Source organism: Anopheles funestus, chromosome 2RL (assembly GCF_943734845.2).
Source record: "Anopheles funestus chromosome 2RL, idAnoFuneDA-416_04, whole genome shotgun sequence".
In the NCBI taxonomy this organism is placed as follows: Eukaryota; Metazoa; Arthropoda; class Insecta; order Diptera; family Culicidae; genus Anopheles; species Anopheles funestus.
Window position 1 is genome coordinate 79,531,013 of NC_064598.1, and position 18,726 is coordinate 79,549,738.

The following is an 18,726-nucleotide window of genomic DNA, read 5'->3' on the forward strand; positions in this document are numbered from 1 at the left end:
TGGCACAGTCGTAAATTGTTTACACTTGCACTGCTCAACACGTTTTAATTGTTTTTTTTTGCTTACACATTTTGCTCTCGTCAAATTATCGTTTCTTGTGGGATGGGGTTTGGCGTTTTATTGACCATATAACATCTGCTTTAAATTTTCCTTCATTATGGCACTTTTGAAGGGTAAGAGTCGTAGTGGTGGTTTACCGTACCGTGAGACCTTAAAGAGGCACTTCAATACGTTGATCACTGGTGGTGGTGTTGGAAAATAAACAATAACTGGCTGTTTAAGAAATTTTGATACTTAAAATCGCATGATGACAATATGGGGGTGTATGAGGTATGAGGTACGTAGATTAGAACAGCTGAAATCAATGCATCACCATTCAACGCATTCTTGTTCGGCGCGTAACGCAGTTACAAAACGCGTTTGCCTGTTTGTTGGCTGTCGAAGAAAGAGGACCGATCCCGATTATCGTGCAGAACAAAGAAAGGAAAATTCTGTCCTCGAAACAGCTCTTGTTATCTTTTTTCCCCCCCCTTCTACCATTGAAGCTGTAGTTAAAGTAGCAGCAACAGTAACATCATGGCGTAACGCAGAAGGCGTCGTAGTTGCCAGACAATGCAAAACGTACCGATTCCGTAGCGAATCGATGGATGGCTTCTTCCACGATAGTATTACCGCTTCCATACATTGCATACAAACAAAAAAAAAGATGAACAACCAACACCATCCCAAGACCCAAGGTGCCAAGGGTGATCGGGGTTCATATCGGCATCGGTACGTTCTTTACGGATATAGGCACAAAAGGCGCGAAAAAGACCCGAGCCCCGATGATGCCGGTTTTAGGCCGCGCTCACATCGAAAGATGTGACGGTGAAACTCGTCGAGCTTTGATGCTTACCATAAAACTACCCTGGCCAACTTCACTTCGCAATCCTTCAAAGTTCTTCCCCCCGGTTTGCATGGCGACTTTGCACAGTCGTCTCGGGTATCTCTACTGCCTCAGCGTCGCCTTCCCCCGAAACATTGAAGTGCACGGTTTTTGGTGCAGGTGATGATGTTGGATCGTTGGTGGTGCAATTTGCGTCCAGGTTTTCTGGTTGTCGTTCACTCTGGCCAGTGAGCTTCGGGCGGTATCCAACCGATTGGACCTTCGGACGAATGAAGATTAGCCGTAGCCATATACCCCCCGGATGCTTACTGCCGATGAGAAGCACTGCACACGTTGGGGTACGACTTCTTCATCCATTGTGGTGAACACACGTCTCTACCCACTGTGTCATTGATCATACACAGCTCAACGGGTTGTTGGAAAGAAGGCAAGAAAGGCCAGTACCAACCCAATCCCGGTCCCGGTCTTATGTGTGGTAAATTTTGTTTTCCATATTGATGACTTCATTTCACGGTTTTAGGCGCACGAAAACCGAACACAGCGGGCAAGGCACTAATAAGATAGGGAAACACACACACAACATACTATACGGGTGTGCGACTAGTAGCGACGTGCTGAAGGCTCAAGTGCATTTTAATTCCTTTCGTTCACTTTGCGAGCGAAATGCCGAACGAATATCGCCTCCCGTACGTGGATGGTGTGCTTTTGTTTGTCACGCTGGACAGTGGTGGATCATGAAATAATTAGCCGGGCATCAAGAAGGCACCAAGAGTCGGTAAGCCGATGGTGGTTTCAATTCTTCACCGGGAGAAGAAAAAAAAAACCGCCGCTCGGGACCAAACGGTTTGCACACAATTCTGTCATCTCGTTGGTTCGGCAAGGTATCGTTAAAGGCGTTTGCAGCATGCAAACGACCGTGCGATAACGACTCATTAGAGTATTTTGTTTACGTTGGTGTGCGTTGCGGTTTCTCTGGCCAATAGTTTGAGGGTGTGGAATAGCAATAGAAGGGTAGAACTCCGTATCAATCAAAGCGGGGGATAAAAGAAGGGAGTATGAGATCTTCAGCATATTCTCATGACAGAATTGATATTTTAATAGTAAGCCAAAGTGTTTTAATACTTCATAAAAGGTTTCTATCTTCAAGAGTACATAATAATGACTATTGTCTATTTGAGACATTTTTGTTAATAACTAGTGTTTTGATCGATTTTTTTACAAGATTCAATAACGCACTCGGTTTGGGTCCAAATCTTTATGAACTTTATGGGTAATTTGAATTCCAAATAAAACTAGCATAATTAGACAAAGTAACAAGTCAGATAAAAATCGACTAGGAATATAAAGCCAAAAGAGGAGGAACTAGAGATGAAGAAAAAACCTTCAATAGTTTAAGTAAGTAAGAAAAAATGCAAAAAAAGAATAAGTAAGAAAAAAATACTTCAGTTACTAAGAACTAAGCTAGGTTATTAATAAAATGTAAGAGTAATTTTTATTAACTTTCTTCACAAACGTTCGGATTGTTGTAACACCACGTATTACCTTAGTACGGGGCTGCCCGGTATGTGATAAACGACGCCAGTTACACACGACAGAACGGGGTAACAAATCCCATCCAGACCGTCTATCCAGCTACTCGGTAAAGTAAGTCTAGTAAGCCAGAAATGGCGAGCGTGACCGTTGAGCAAAGAAGAGAAAGATTACCTTAGCTCGTTAGATGTCTAATCTTAACAGCGAGCATAAACATAATTCTATGAGTCATTTGAAAAAGTATAATTCATCTTGATCAAGTAGAAACAACTGATAAAGGCTAGGTTTGTTTTGAAGCTAGTGCTGATCCAGTTACAGTTGATAGTAATTCATACTCCACTACTTACACGAGCTATTGCAGTATTGAATATTGTTCGTCACCTTTTGACCGATTCTAGTGGAGTATAGCCAGTACACTCGCGCAACACCAATAAATTAAATACCAAAAGTCCTTAGGGTCAATGCCAACTAGCTGTGCTATGAAGCAAGGGAAAAAAGGCTTCACTAGACTTGTAGCCTAGACACTAGACTTGTTTGGGGGCGGCCCGGTGGTGCATGTGATAAACGGCGCCAGTCCACACGGCCGGACCGGGTTCAAATCCCATTCGGACCGTCCCCCCGTAGCAAGGACTGACTACCCGGCTACGTGGTAAAATAAGTCTAGTAAGCCAGAAATGGCCGGCGTGACCTGTAAGGTCGTTAAGCCAAGAAGTAGTAGTAGAAGTAGTAGACTTGTTGCCAAGTTGCTATGTACAATATTATAAGCTACTACACCGATAGGTTATGTCTGATAACATGTGAACTAACTGATCGGTTTAGAATCAATCAATCAACCGTTCCCGGCACGATCCGGTATTCTACCATCCTAGTTATTTGTTTATAGAAACTAATTCCGCATGAAAGATTACCACCATGCAGTCATCATAACACTGCCCCTAGTTTAAATATCACTTTCATATGCTGATCATTGTTTGTACTTAGTTTTGCTATATTATTGAAGCGTTAATTCAACCAACCAATTAATTGTGGTGTGTGTGTTGTGTATATAAACTGTTCGGAAATTGCAAACAACACAAAAGCTGCTTAGTTTGCTCACAATCACAATTTATAGCTCAGCATGGGTGTGAGTCAGGCCAGTATGCCCTGTATGACGTTGAACGAAGCACGCCGCCTGATAGTACACGATCGTTTGTTGATACTTTATGGTTCACTCTTAAGTATAAATAAAACCACACTGATTTCGTTTACTACAAGGCTTGTGCGAATTTTCCATTACAGCACCATGAAAGTACGACACGGTGCAAAATGTGAGCCGGAAAAGAAGCTCCCCAAGTGACGGGGCAAGACGGAAGGCTTTGCCGGCACCGGGCCACGCTACTGATTGGGGACGTTATTTACTTACTACATAACTTTCCGTACATCATTGCACAAAACCACCGGCAGTGGAACGACACGATCGTGTTCTTCGTCCGTGTAAAAGCGCACGCTCATGGGTTTTGCATCGTTGTATCAGGTCGTGTCGCCAGTCAGTCAAGTAGATCAATCTACCGCTGTGTCGTGGCGGTCGGCGAATTTCGTAAGAAAAATTGAAAAAAAAAAAAATGAAAATCTTCTCCCCCACGTGACGGATGTTCGACAAAAAGCAAGCACGAAACACACACACACACACACACAGACGAAGCGCGATCTACAGCAGCAGGAATTTTAAGTTTTCGTGCACAGCGCGATCTGTTGCCATGCTGCCTGTTGATCTGTTCGCTCCCGTAATGCGTGCACGAAGGGGAGAAAATATGTTGAGTTTCGGTTCGAGATCGCTTCCCAGAACCGGGGGGGTAATGTTGTGGTTGTGGTAGTTTTACACATTCGTACATTTCGCTGCTAGTTGGTCGGGTTATGTTTCGTCTGGAAAGTACAAGACAAAGGGATTTTACCCCATACCGGAGAAGGGGGCATAGACGGATGATGTACACCGATCAATCCATGGCGACACAATGTGTGTGTGTGTGAGTTAAAGTGTTGTCTTCCTGGCAACGTGCCAATGAATCCAAAAACCTCTTCAAGGTTTTCGCCAACCAACGAACACAGCGAAACAACACTAGCCAACTCTCCATCCTCCGTCTCGCACTGTTCAAAAAGCGGAGGGAGTGAAATATTTGTGTACCTTCCGGAGGGAAGGACAAGACAACACCCCATCACGAACTGCTTGTCGCAGAAATGGCGCGTTTTTGAAAGGGCGCGTCTGTTGGCGTAACGCGAACCAAAGCATCCAAACTTTGACCGATAATTATCGTGTTTGCTTGTGTGTTACCCCGAAATCGGACAGAATTCCTGCTGTCTTGTAACTCCTTTGCTCTCGTAAGATGTGTAGATCGGTTGTGTAGCATAATCCACGTGAACTTAAGAGGATCATGTACGGGCAAAAGCTCTCACATGATAAGTGGTCTCGCCGGTATCACGAAAAACAAAACCGACCACCGAGAAGGGAACGCGATAAGAAATGGTCGACAAAGCATTTACACAACACATCCACAACAGCGAGTGGAGTGGAGCATATTTGTGTGCGTGTGTGTGTGTAGAAGCTAGCCCGGTTAGTAGCTGCTTTCGTCCCACTGTCCATTAAGGGTTTGGTGGACACCACATTTTGATGCACCGATTAGTGCAATCGTCAAATGGAGGAAGTTTGTGTTTTCGATTCTCGATGATGATTGCAAAACTGGAGGCAGGAAACAAACGAACAAATCTCGTGTTTGACCCATCGGTTCCTGTGTATCGCCTCTAACATACGGCCAGGTTTTGCTTCGGTTCGTTTGTCTTGTTGGTTGTTGATGATGGGGGGGAAAAAACAACAAACACCGCGGCAAGGCAATATCTCCTTTAACACACGAATCGGAAACACAATCAAATTGCGTTCTCTCCCATACACTCAGAACACCCCCTTTGGAGGATTTCCTGGTGTTTGTTCAAGTTCTTTTTTTTCGTGTCGTTATACGTTGTCTGCTCATTAAAATAATCAATTGTACTATCATCGGAAAGAAAATGGTCAACACACCCTGGGTTGGGGGTGGGATGAGAGTGAATAGTACCGAACGAACGAACTAATGATATACCTGACTCTGAATCGAGCCAGATCGTCCGGATGCATGGTGCGCGAAGAAAAGTCATTGCAGCGCGAATCAATGCAAAACGCGATCCCGGGATTGAATTGACTGTTTTTTTGCCTTCCTTCTTTCCTTCATTTCCGCTCACAGCACAGGTCCACCAAAAACGGAGAGCAAGTGGTACCGAATTGAAGTACAATAATGCGGCATAAAAAAGGTGGATACCCGTGTGGGTCGGAGTTCCGCGATACTTGGCACAAGATATGGGGATTGGGTGTTTGTCCTTCGTCGAGTTTGTCCCCATGTATCGGGCTGTATTAATCGGGGCTGTGGAGCACCCATTCTCTGCACTGGTCATCGTTTTGTTCTTCCGCTGCTAACTTCACATAGATGGACGTCCACACCCACACGCTTTGAAAACGGTCAAAGATTTAACCCCTGTTCGTGGTGAGTTAGCAAGGGCGAGTCTAGGGACAATGTCAAGATTGGCGCTACTGGTTTGGAGAGAATTGCTCATTATTTTCATTCCCAGTAGTGTAAGCGAAAATATGAAAATTATTTAGTCGTGGCGGCTCTAAAGTTAAGTTGTAGAAGATTTAAGTTGTCACACGCCATGATCGGTAGCAAATCTTGTATGGAACATTTCATTATATGAATGTTGGAAATATTCTTCTTAAAGTATTCTATTCTTTTCTTCTGGACTTGCGAAGATAAGTCCTCCACAAAAAAAGAAGGTGCTCCAGAAAATGTTACCTGTCCTGAGAACACTAAAGACAAATGTTTTGCCGAAGATCGAAGAACTCTCGCAGATCGCCCTCTTATGCTTTCTACAAACATATATTCTCTAACACACCTGAAACTGAGAATCAATCTCATCTATTTTATGATCAAGTGGAGATATAATCGATCGTCAAGACCAATATAAAGTTGCACCAAATTCTAACATTTTTTGCTTTATGGTTGGCCTTTCTTAAGGTTCCTCCCAGTACGCATAAAACTGAGCGCGGTAGGGCTGCGTTCCATTTCGCTAGATTCTTAATTAACGTAATATCCTAAGAAAATGTGTTGCATTCAACAATTATTTTAAGTGTTTTATATCGCCTCATACGCTAAAATTGAAGAACTCTCCAACACTCCAACTCCACTAAGAAAGTCCTCAGGAGTCGTCTAAGTTATCTGAGGAAAACGATTGTTTTCCAGATTTTTGGTCAAATATTCTTGAAAGCAATTATCTTTTGCTACTCCTCGATCTTTGACCTTTTTTGGGGTGTTACGAAATATTTATGATCATTATGTTTTAAGCGTTCAGCAATTATCTTCTTCACGCCAGCGTGTAACGTGTCGAGCTAAATCGCATTCCGGTAATGATTGGTTCCGAGAGCGCTAATTCTGTGTTTAGCGAGAGAAACAAGGAAAAAAATTTATGCACATTTTATTGCATTCCAAATGATCCATCTTCGAACCATTAGTTAAGGGATGTCCCGTTTTTTACGGGTGGATTTTTATGCTTTCTGCTCTCTGTTTGCTTTTTTACTAGCAGATGGAATATAGGTAGAACCCACCAGGTGGTGTCTTTTGGAAAATCTTCCTCAGCTACAATAAATCCGATAATTTAATGAAACCCATACGCCAGATCACAGGTTTTTGGAGGATAAATTACCACAAAAAAAACCGCGTTTTGTAAAATTGAAGAAAAAACGCAATTCAAATGCTTTACCGATACCTTACGTTGGCGACGATAGTTAAAACAAATCACACAGTTTAAGAGAAGGATTAATGTGGGTGTAAGAACGCTTTCCCTCCTCACTCTCTCTCTCTCTCTCCATCGCGACGGCGATCAATGATTTCGCTTACCGAGGTGGACGTGTGCGGAGAAAATTTTTATGCAAATCTATTTTTGATAATAAAATTTATTCATTTCCACGACCTTTCACCATCTTTCTCCTTTTGGGCGTGTTTTATACGGCGACGTTACTGCAATCGCTAAAGAAGCTTACGAACAACCGCAACATGCATGGATTTATTGGACAGGGTGGAGAATAGGATTATAGTTACACCAAACGGTGGTGTTCTTAGGGAAAGGTTTTTAAGTTGCTTTTTGCCCACTGAGAGTGCATATTATTTATTCCACCATTGAAACCCATTTTTTCCGGCTTGCAAAAAGGGGTGTAGAGTTTAAAAAGAAGCAAAGAAAACCCAATCCGACTGTCTAGAAATGGAAGCTAAAATCTCAATTTCCTTCCCAATCCAACCCACCACCAGGCACCACCAGGGAAAGGTAACACATTCGAGAACTTAAACCAAGAATCGATCGGTACGGAACGCAACGATACGACCGATTCCAAATGCATCACTCGCCACTGCAACATGTGACCGTTTCGTTTACGGTGACGATTTATTTCACTCATCTATAGAGCGCCGGTATGTAATGGAAGGCAGGCAAACCTGTTTCTCCGCTGTAAAATATCGAGCGCCAGAAAAAAAATCGAACGATCGTTTCCACCTCACCGGATGCAGTGGTGTCGCATTAGTTCTTCCCGCTTCAACTTCTGGCCTTCAACTTCTGTTGCGTCCCGCTAGAGATCGATGGAAATGAATCACTCAGTTTTAGGTGGCAGTGTGAGATGACGTTTCTCGCACACGGCGTTTGCTGGGTGTGACTGCTTCCGTAACGGTTAAGAATTGTGATCTGCGAGACGTTTTGCAGTTTGCGAATATAGAAGAAGAAAAAAAAACCCATTTCGAAAGCATTTCACCATTTGCCCTTTTTTCAAAGTTTGGTTTTTGTGTGTAAATACAAAAAAATGGGAAGAACACAAAAAAATCTATGGTCATTCCATCAAACGGGTGACAGGTTTGAGACAGTTCCATTTGCACTCCGGCGTGTTGGTGCGGAAATGCGGCAAAGGACAATAAATATTGCTTCGACGCCAAAAGGGAAATCCTTTTAAAGATTTACCGATCTTTTCTTCCTTCTTTTCTCCTTTGTTTGTTTGGTGCAGTTCACTAAAGTTTCCTCCGATAGTATGCATGCATTTGCCATTTTCAGCGGGGTTTATGTTCTTGGGAGGGAAAAATGGTTAGGACACTTTTTTCCATTCGATTTTTTTTAATATGTCTACATATTAGACCATGCACATAGGTGGACTAACACATGAAATCTGTTCAAAATAGCTTAACTTCTCTCGGTATTCCTTTTGGAATAAGATTCTCAAAGTGTTGCTTTTTTGTTTCGTATTTTGCTGTTTTTTTTTGTATCATGATATGTACAATGATTGGCTATTGTTTACGGAGCCGTACGGAAATGTACTGTTTTCCGAATTGGGCTAGTATCACTGACGGTCGTAGATAATGTATCGTAAGTTAACGTAAAGTAACTTCAGTTATTCAACAAACCATGGCTAAGTGACGATCAATACTTTTATTATTGAGATTATTTCTTCTTGGTGTAACGACCTAATGTGTTATGGCTATCATATAATGAATTCTTGAGTTGAAAAGGGGAAATGAGTGAGAAATATTTCCATCATCATCAGTTCGAACACTAACTTGAACCTGTGAGACAAGGATTCCGTCAGAAAATTGAGTACAGTAAAAACTTAAAATCGTCAGGTTCTCGTAGGTTAGGCACGTCATGTAAATGACACGTGCTAGATTGTTAGGCTTTTTTTAATTTGAAGGTCGTAGGTCGGTGAGAATAAATGATTGAGAGACAACAGCGCTTGAACTGCAATGAATTCGACACATCGTAACTTCAGACATGGAATACTATATTAAAAAAAATCCGATTCAGAAAAAAAAGTTCTATTACAGAAGAGTACAATGCCGTGGCAAAAAGCTGACTACAGATAACACCGCACAAGACACGTGAACTGATATGTAGACGGAAGAGCTACTGATAACTGAACGTTCAAAAATGTCCGACATTTGAAGAAATCGAAAATAAAACAAAATCATACGGGCAATTTTGGACACACCCTGATAACTGATTTGACGTAGGTTATGGTTTCGGAATTTCGTTTTTTTTTGCAACGGAATTTGCAGCTGATAGAACCAAAACGTCACGCTCCTATTGATCGTTTTGTCATTTCGATAAGATGAACGCATTTTTTTACTGTTTAGTCCACTTATTCTTCAATGTTTTAATTGATAAATGAAGAAGCTCACGACAGAGACTCGTCAGAATTCAGTGAGCTGGTCATGTCTTTAGAACTACAGCCAAATGATCATTTAATTCCATTTAGTGTAAATGTGTATTAATCAAGAATTTATAAAGCACTTTATGTACTTTTATCGCTTGAAAAGCAGATTCACCTCGATTCTCCATCAATTTAAACATGATCGACGCAAGCGTTACTGGAAATTCGAGTGTGGGAATGTTAATCTTGGTGGACGATTTTTCCAACAAAAAAAACCCCAAGTGTCCCGCTCATAACCATGTCAGTGCATATCAATACTTTGTTCTTCTCTCGAAACCTTCCTGCTGTACCTCTCTCGGAAGGAAGTCGATCATGCAGAAATGCGCTGTTATGGGACATTTTCTTGGGATGCCCGATTAGCCAAAAACCGTTCGCCGTCGCTTATCAATCTTTCGCCTGACGGTTTTCCTTTATGTCGTCACTTTTTCTGGATCGGCATTGCATTGTATCGCATTTTCCACTGCACCGAGTTCGTATACGGTAAGTTGCGATCCGCTAAGAGGAAGGATTTTGGAACCGTTGAACCAATGTGATGATGGTGTGTTTAGAATGAAATTCTTCGAGTCACCCACAAGGTGGACAGTTATGTTCCCAAGCATACACTGATGCACAACAACAGTTTGTTTGTTTCGATATAAAGCAAAAAAGAAACAGAAAAGCATAAAGGAAACTGATCCATCGAAAGGATTCATTTCCGAAAGTTTTCTTTCGTTGCCGTTTTCCTTAGCCGTTCGACGTTGGCCATCGAACCGACGGTGGTTTTTCGTTCGTTTTTGTTGCGGTGTGTTTGCGTATGCTTCAATCAACACCAGCTCATCCGTGACGGATCAAGGAATACCTTCTGGCACGGTACGATAACACGGTGATGTGAAGTTTTGCTGTTTTACTTCACCGTTGACCGTATGTTGGCTTTACTCTGTTTTCTGATCTCTTGACTTTACGTTCTTGGGAGAGCTCCATTTTGGTTTCCCTTTTTCTAACATAACAGTGCCGTTCGTACGGAGCAGAACAAAAAGTCCGACGGAAAAAAACAACCGTGAAATGAAGTATTTTTTTTGTCTTCATCCATTAACCGGTTGCCTCCGTACTTCCATATGGTAAAAAATGTGCGAAAGCACGGAAGGGTTTTTTTCTATTAGGCATATCTTTTCTGTTCAATAAAATGGTTGTGTTGTGTCCATACTCAGTTTTCGATATGCAAATGTGAGTGAATGTGCACAAAGGGAAAAATATGACGCAACGCTCCGTCATACGCAAGTGAACAGCGGACGACTGGAAGTGAACATTTTCTAATTATATTTTTTTTTTACCATAAACAAAAATAGTAAAATATTTCCGTTAAAAGATTTTTGTGTTTGGAAATTACTTACACGTTTGCCATGGGTGTAAATTTATGTTTATGATGAATTTCAAATTATCAGCATTTCTCGAAACGAAAGTCAACCGATGTTGCGCTTGCAAACTTACCTAGAAAGAGAAGAAACATATACAAATTAGAAGAAAAAAAAAACAATTTTTTTTATTTTTAATGATTGTGTTTTAACGCTTGTTCTTAAACAAAAATAAATCAACAAACACTCAAACTTGAATTTGGATGTCATAAGAAAGCATGATATCAAATGTAGAATTTCTGTAAATAAATAAACAGTGATTCAAAATTCGAAAAATGTAACCATAACACTTCACGCCTATTGCTAACACGACCGGCAAGTGTCATGCCGCACATAAATTAGATGAAATGCATAACATTTGAAATTTAATTGCGCGTTTGCTGTACGTACCGTTCCGTACCGGTGGCGATGCAATGCCGAGGTCGTATAAACATCTTTCGCACAACACCTCATGCCCGTGGTCGACAATTAGTGGGGAAAATTATTAACAAAATAGTTCTAAACCGTGCCCCCCCAAAGGAATCAGCGTTCTTCCACCACAGGCCCAAAAAGGGGATAGGAAAGTAGGCAAACTGAACGAAGTCATGAGAAAAAAAAATCAAAAACGTTCTTTGTTCATGAACTGCATTGAAGAAACCGAACGATATGCTGTTCGTATATGAATCATACGCAAACGCGGTTGCTGCTGTCGCGACTATTTTATTACGAGGCGTCTTGCAGTGTTACGACTTTATTTGTTTGTGTTCTGTCCTTCCAGCGTTCCACTTGCCTGCTCGGTGCAATACGTGTAAGCATCGCACACACACATATACCCCTTGTATTGATTTTATTTTAAAGTTTAACAATTATTTAGTGTGTTTAAAATATTATAGTGCATTAAACGGAATAAAAGTAACTATGTCACCATAAGTTCGTTTAGCTGCGCGCCCTAAACGAATGTCAATATTCGGTACGGATCGGTTGCACCACCACCTTTTTTCCCCTTTGTGGCGGGGTGCGTTTGCAATTTTCCCATCGTAATTTACGAGCTTGCCGGGTTTGGGTCGGCTGCCAAATCGGACGCATACAGCTGTCCGTTTTGGGGTCTCTGTGTGTGCGAAACGGAGCACCTAAAGGGCGCGCGCGCGCACGCTTGCCTTGCTTATCATATTGCGCTCGTTTGCACAATGTTATCGAATAGAGCGATCGAAAAAAATGCGATGTAGAAGGCAAAAAAAACGTACTTTGTTTTTAGAATGTTCATACAGCGGGAGATGGCGCTCGATCGAATTTGTACTGTTGTCATGTTTCGGTTTGTTGTCGGATTTTCAATCCTTCCTTGTCACGGGGCGTTTGTTTTTCATTCGAATGCGAATAGTTGACGAACTTAAACAATTTTACGTAATTCTTCTTCTTTTTTTTGGTACAAAATTCCCACCAACGAACTACGTACATCCGGTCTATGTCCAATAGGTAACCAACCGTCCGGTTGATGTGAAACCCCCGTCCAAAGCGATCGTATGATTTCCACAACACAGATTAAGATTATTATTTATGCTCTTTCATCCCACACCGGAATGCCGGCATGTTTCGGTTTTGCTATTGAATGTGTCTGTACGTACCGAGTGAAGTCGGTAAATTTGTTTCCAATTCATAATTGTCATTTGAATGCACTGCGGCCGGTTCCAATTTGCTAGCGGGAGCAAACGGTTGCCCGCGCATCACCGCATGGTGGTGACCGTGAAATCAAGAACGGAAAGAAGGAGAATGAAAAATGAAACAAGATCAACTGCCGCTACACACCCGCTGGGTTGTTGTTGAAGCTTGAAGCTTCATTATATTCCCCCTTTTTGGGGATACAGTTGTCGCGAAAGAGTGCGTGCGACAAGCGCATAACAGACTAGGCTAGACATAAGGAATGGAGCTCGTTATCGGGTTCATTTTGAAAATCTGTCGTAGAAATAAAAAAACAAACCCGTTGGAAGAGCAAATAAAACAAGCTGAAGGTACAACATGTAAATCAAAACTTTTGCTTGTTTTTTGGTACCAACAAGTTGCTGGCGGAGATGTTGAGAGTTATTCAATTTCTGCAATCATTGCTGTAATTTCGTTACTCTACACAGCGGATGTGGTTCAACCTGAGTGAAACATTGTCACTAATGTGCCGTATCTATACGAGTGAAAACTCAACACTATTTCCTTTGCAAACTGCTGATGCTCCCCCACGAAAAAAGATCCCCCCATCATAGAAAAAAAGCAGAGTTCCGGACGCGAAGTATCTTCCTGTGGTTACTTCCTTCCCATCCTCAAAAAACAAACATGCCGCGCGATTCTTTCCACTGCATTAGCTCTGTGCGCTATGTCGGAGAGAACGGGGAGTTGTGGCTGAACATTTACTGCTCAGCACTTTCATGCTTCACATCGTGCAGGTAGTCGTCAGCATCCGGTTGGGCTCAGTTTTTTTTCTTTTCCTTAATTTTTGAAGTGATCGCGAATCTAGCAAACTCACGGCTTTAACCCACATTCCACGTTCTACTATGGCTGTAGTTGCGCATCGTTTCTGACGTTATCGCACGGTTTTCGTGTTCATGTTGGGCGTTTTTTTTTTCGTCATGCTTATTTCAAACAAAAAAAGGTAGAACGCACTTCTTCAACCGTGTTTTTGGGGCTTACAGGGCGGCTACACTGGTACTATAAGTTGGATATTTTTCATGTACCCAAACAAACTGTCCCTTTTTTTCTCGCCATGCTATGCGTGGTATGAATTTCTTTTTTTTTTGGGTCATTTTCTTCCACCTTGCTCACTCATAAAGCTTTCGGTAGGTGGTAAAAAAAAACCATACCACCCTGGACACCACATGGTCATCACTACCAACGATGGTTACCGTTTTATACCGACCGGTAGGCAATAGGATAAGGCGCTGTGTGGTGGGTTTATGCTTTATGATTGATGTAATTTTAAAACCGCTACCTGCGTTATCGGGACGTTATCCTTAATTTTTATGAGTTGCAATTCGCGTCCGGTCTTTTGCTGCGGTTGGCAGTTTTTGTTTCGTTGTTGCTCCTCTGCCCCAAATGGTTCTCACTCGCTTTCTCTTACGGTCTCTCGATGTGTTTGTTATCTTGGGTTTTCTCGAGTGGGAATTTTTTTTGTTTTGAGCGGTAGTTTGGCTGTTTCTGTGTGTTTTACGAGTTGAAACATGAATGCATGCTGCCGGTATTTAAAGGATATGGAAATTCATCCTCCAACAACTTTAAAATGCTACAAGAAGTCACGATTGTTGATAATTTAACAGAAGCTATTGAAACTTATTTTGATTGTATTCACTATAATAATCGATTGATCATCTTACCTACATTTATTGATATAGCTAAAAACGTCGTATTTTTATGAAGTAAACATTCATGACAGTAGTGTGCAGTCATCAAAACAAGTATCATCAATTGTTTCAGAAAATTAATGGAAAAAAATTAAGCATCTTCCTATGTTTCTACTGCTCCGTAACGCATGTGTACGAAAATAACAAGCAAATAGCGCATAACGGACAGGAACGGTTCTGCTTCTATAATGACATGTTTATTGTGTACTATAATGTGGTAACTATTTCACTTGCTTTTATGTACCACATACAAGCGACAAATGATGACATCCAGTAAATTTGTCGCGCCATACACTCAAACATAAAATATGAATGCATGTAGGAATAAATGTCAAACACTGCTGACACAGGGTACGCCATCGAATTTAGGTGGAAACGTAATATTTTCTTCCATCTTTGACTGTAGATGGAAACGTAATATTTTCTTCCGTTCCGACAAAAAAAAAACAAAACAGTAATGTTGTTCGTGGTTGTGGAATGAGTGAAAAAAGAAACATTACAGAGCGTTACGTAGGATTGCTCTTGGTGGATGCTGTCGAACAGCTGCTTCTGGGTTTCTTGATTTCTTAACGGCACCAAAAAAACTGTTAATTAATTATTTCCATAATGTGAAAACGATCCGATTGATGGTAAAACTAGTGAAGGACATTTTCATTACAATATTTGCATAATTGATGCAATAGCACAATAACAAGAGATCATTTAGCAATCTATTTTAAGATCTTTATTGAGATCGATGCTTCAAGTAATTACATATTAACAAGTCGCGCAAAAGCACATGCAACTAGGTTTTAAAATACCTTTTTTGCTGTGTGAAGGTTAATATTAGGTTACTCTGAGATGATCACGTGATCTCTGAGTCGTGTGCGAATTTAAGGAAGGCGTTGATTATGAGTCGTCTGTTAATGATGTCTTTATTGAGTGCAGTAGTACTTTAAATGTTTTTTTTTTAAGTTGATAATATAGGGCCAGAGACATACTAGGGAGGGTTATACCACAATTACTATGAACCAATAAGTTATATTGCTTACAAATGTATACATCGCTTAACTTTACACCGCTCTAATTGGTGTGTGTGAAATGCATGTTTATTACAACAATTGCTTATTCCAGCATACGTTACCGATCGTAACCGGTTTTGTTACTTTCATGCTGTTATTGTAGATGTCTACCACACGGACCCCCGCACGGAACAGAACGTTCAACGGAGTGCTAATAAAATAAGTGCAACACCGCATTGACTAGCAGGAAGCGAAAACAACAGAAATAATACGGCAGATAAACAAACACAGCCGGCACATCAGCCTTCCGTCAGAGTTCATACTCTTCACGGCATAAGAGGAGGCGATGCTATGTAACAGGGTTCTCTAAACTACGGCAAACTAGGCCCTCCCGAGGAGATCCCGACATTGGCACTCAGCTGTGGCTATTCCACTCAAAGCGGCCCGCCATGTAAAAAGTTTGGAGGCCGCCGCTATATGAGAAGGCAGCGGAATCTGCATCGAAAACCATGCCACCGTTTTTTCTTTAATCTTTCGTACATATGCTTGACAACAGTATGCGTGCAATAAGGAGGAAGGTATTTTCGTGTGACCGGAACTATAAAATCCGGCACATTTACGCATCACTGACGCGCCTCAGCGACGCCTATGGATGTTGGAACAGATTTCTTATTTCTTCTATCCATTTTATTCCCGAATGTTTCGCTTCGTATCAACACAAACGTGAATATCATTTGAAGTCAAAAGAGTCACGTAGTTAAGACTATTAATGATGACTATTATTTATGAGTCGCAAGGGTCTCGGAAATGGTATAGTTCATAATGAAGTAGCACATAAAACATATTACTTAAATACTAATTTGAGGGTTATTTAATTTTTAGCGGCTTGTTTCTTTAGCTTCGGGAGAGAGATATTGTTGAGCGTGATTTTTGAACAACACTTAATAGATATACTACTCTCTCGATCACCCAGAAAAAGCAAAGAAGCAATAGAGGCAATACACACTGATCAGTACAGGCGCGTTTGGTTCGGGAGGCTATCGCTTCAAGGGCAAAGATGGCCGAGCCATCTTCTAGCCATATTAGCCGTAGGTTTCCGTCATTGCTTGCCGCTAGACGATGATTGCAGTTGTGGTGCGTAACCAGAAGATTTGGTTTTGTTTAGTGTTTTTATTTTTATAAATGCACTCCGTACATATATTCTTTCCCGCAGGAACAATTCAGCGCAGTGTAGCTATGTGTTTGATAACCTCCGTTTTTTGCCAGCTTTCTTGAAGCAAAATATAAAACATACGCCGCTCCTCTTTCGGTTGACCGCTTTATGGCACCACGTTCTCTGACGGCGGGCTGAAGTTGAAGACGAGAAATCGTTCGATTGATTTTGTTTTGTTCTGGACGTTCGGTTCCATTCATTCAGGCTTATTCAGTCTCGTCTGGCTGGGGAGGTTTTTTTTTTTGGACGTTCGGTTTCACGTTATGGAATGCGGCTTATTCAGTCTCGTCTGGCTGAGGAAATTTTTTGGCGGTTGCAGATTCCAAGGTAATTCTACCTTCTTTTCAAACACCTTTCGTGTGTTTCAAACCACCGTGTCTGCGTCGTCTACCGACTAGCGCAATAAAACGCTTCCCGATGGTGCGTTTCCTTTACGCTAATTTTTTGGTGTCTGAGTTTTTTTTTTGGCAGACGCGTTTTTTTATGCGTACAAAACGAAGCGTACAATTGTGTGGTTTCGCCGAACAATCTTCTCTTCGTCAAACGAAACGTATAGCAGTTAATTTCTTTTGCTTAATTATGACTGAATTACTTCTGGTAACATGATTTATTGACATTTTTGGGTGAGTTTATTTGTATTGAAATTGGACATATTTTTATATATCAATTCATTCGATAGTTCGATAAAATATTATTGGAATGATGTATATTATATTCGAAGAAGTTTTCTTTAAATAGTTCTGACATAATAGATAACATTAAATGTAAAAAAACAATCCTTTAGTTTTTTCTTCAACAAATGCCATGTCAATGTGATCTTTGAAAAACTTTTATCCCTGAATTCAAGTCCGTCATATCAGAATGTTCGGGAAATGTGTTAATTATGATGCTTCAGAATGATTCCAACCTTACATCAAGAAAGTTTTCAACTTTACCATTTCGTATAATAAAAACTTCGTATATCCCTGAACGTTGAACCGTAATGATGTTGCCTGCATGCCACACCCCATGACCACATCTCTCTTTAAAAAAGAAAACGATGCGGAATGCATTTTATTGTAGCCATGCATTTTATGGCATGGATTGCGATGGTAATAGAGCGTTTAAATTATACACAACATTCGATGGTGCAATAACATGCAAAAATTCTGCACTTTTACAGCAGAATTCACCGCAAAAGGGTAACCAATTAGTTGAGGATTTGATTTTATTATTGGGCACAAATAACTTGCTTAAAATACTCTGGAAATACTGGTTTGTTAATTTCGATGTTTTTAATTATCGTTCGCGATCATGCTATATTATGTGAGAGATTTTTTTCTTCTCGGAGATTTGGCATTATAATGCATATAAAACATTTCACATCCCTAAGCACAGAATTGCACAAGCGGAACGAGTAAAAGGGTGAAGTTATATTGCGCCCGACAAACGAAACGTTACCATGCAGATTATGAAAGATTGATTTGAATATCGAGCTGGAAGTTAGGCGATTTACGCAAAACACTTACAGCATTTGAACGGTTCTTCCCGATTGTTATTTCACCCGGTTGATGTGACCGTAAGGGGTAACATCAATAAAGTAAAATAAAAATAAGATTAGATTTATACACACCGGCCACGATGGTGATAATACCGGTAAAATTCAATCACCGGCCTGTCATAACTCCGTCGCCTGTAGATCGATTCTATGGCTTTTAAGGGACCATCGCTCGCTTATCAGCAAACAAATGCTGGACAGAAACGGAGCGCACACAAAGAAACTCCACAAACTTCATTCCTGTTTCAAACAAAAAAACCCTTGCTGGTGGTGGTTCACGGTAGGCTGTGACGAAGTAAAATAAAAAATCTGTGTCTCTCTCAGCGCGAAAGGGGACTCTCCATACACGGGGGGAGAGCACAACACCGATGGACGATTATGGTAATAACTTTTTTTTTGTATTTACATGAACGAACACATTCGCGTCGTCTGTGGGCGTCTTTCTTAACGACCGCGCACAATTCACGACGGTCACCCTTTTCTTTGGGCTCGGCCCAAGGATTTGCTGTGGC

At 41.1% G+C, this 18,726-nt stretch overlaps 1 protein-coding gene across 11 annotated transcripts in view; it reads right to left on the reverse strand.

Annotated features, from left to right (window-relative positions):
- Positions 1-18,726, reverse strand: part of LOC125762658 (zinc finger protein ush) — a 146,978-nt gene that overhangs the window by 10,638 nt on the left and 117,614 nt on the right. The window contains exon 1 of one of the 11 annotated variants that reach the window (XM_049425031.1): positions 11,084-11,170. The exons of the other annotated variants lie outside the window; for them this stretch is intronic. The gene's annotated coding sequence lies outside the window, so the exon portion shown is untranslated. Of the gene's footprint in view, positions 1-11,083; positions 11,171-18,726 lie in introns of those variants that run through there. 11 annotated transcript variants of the gene reach the window in all.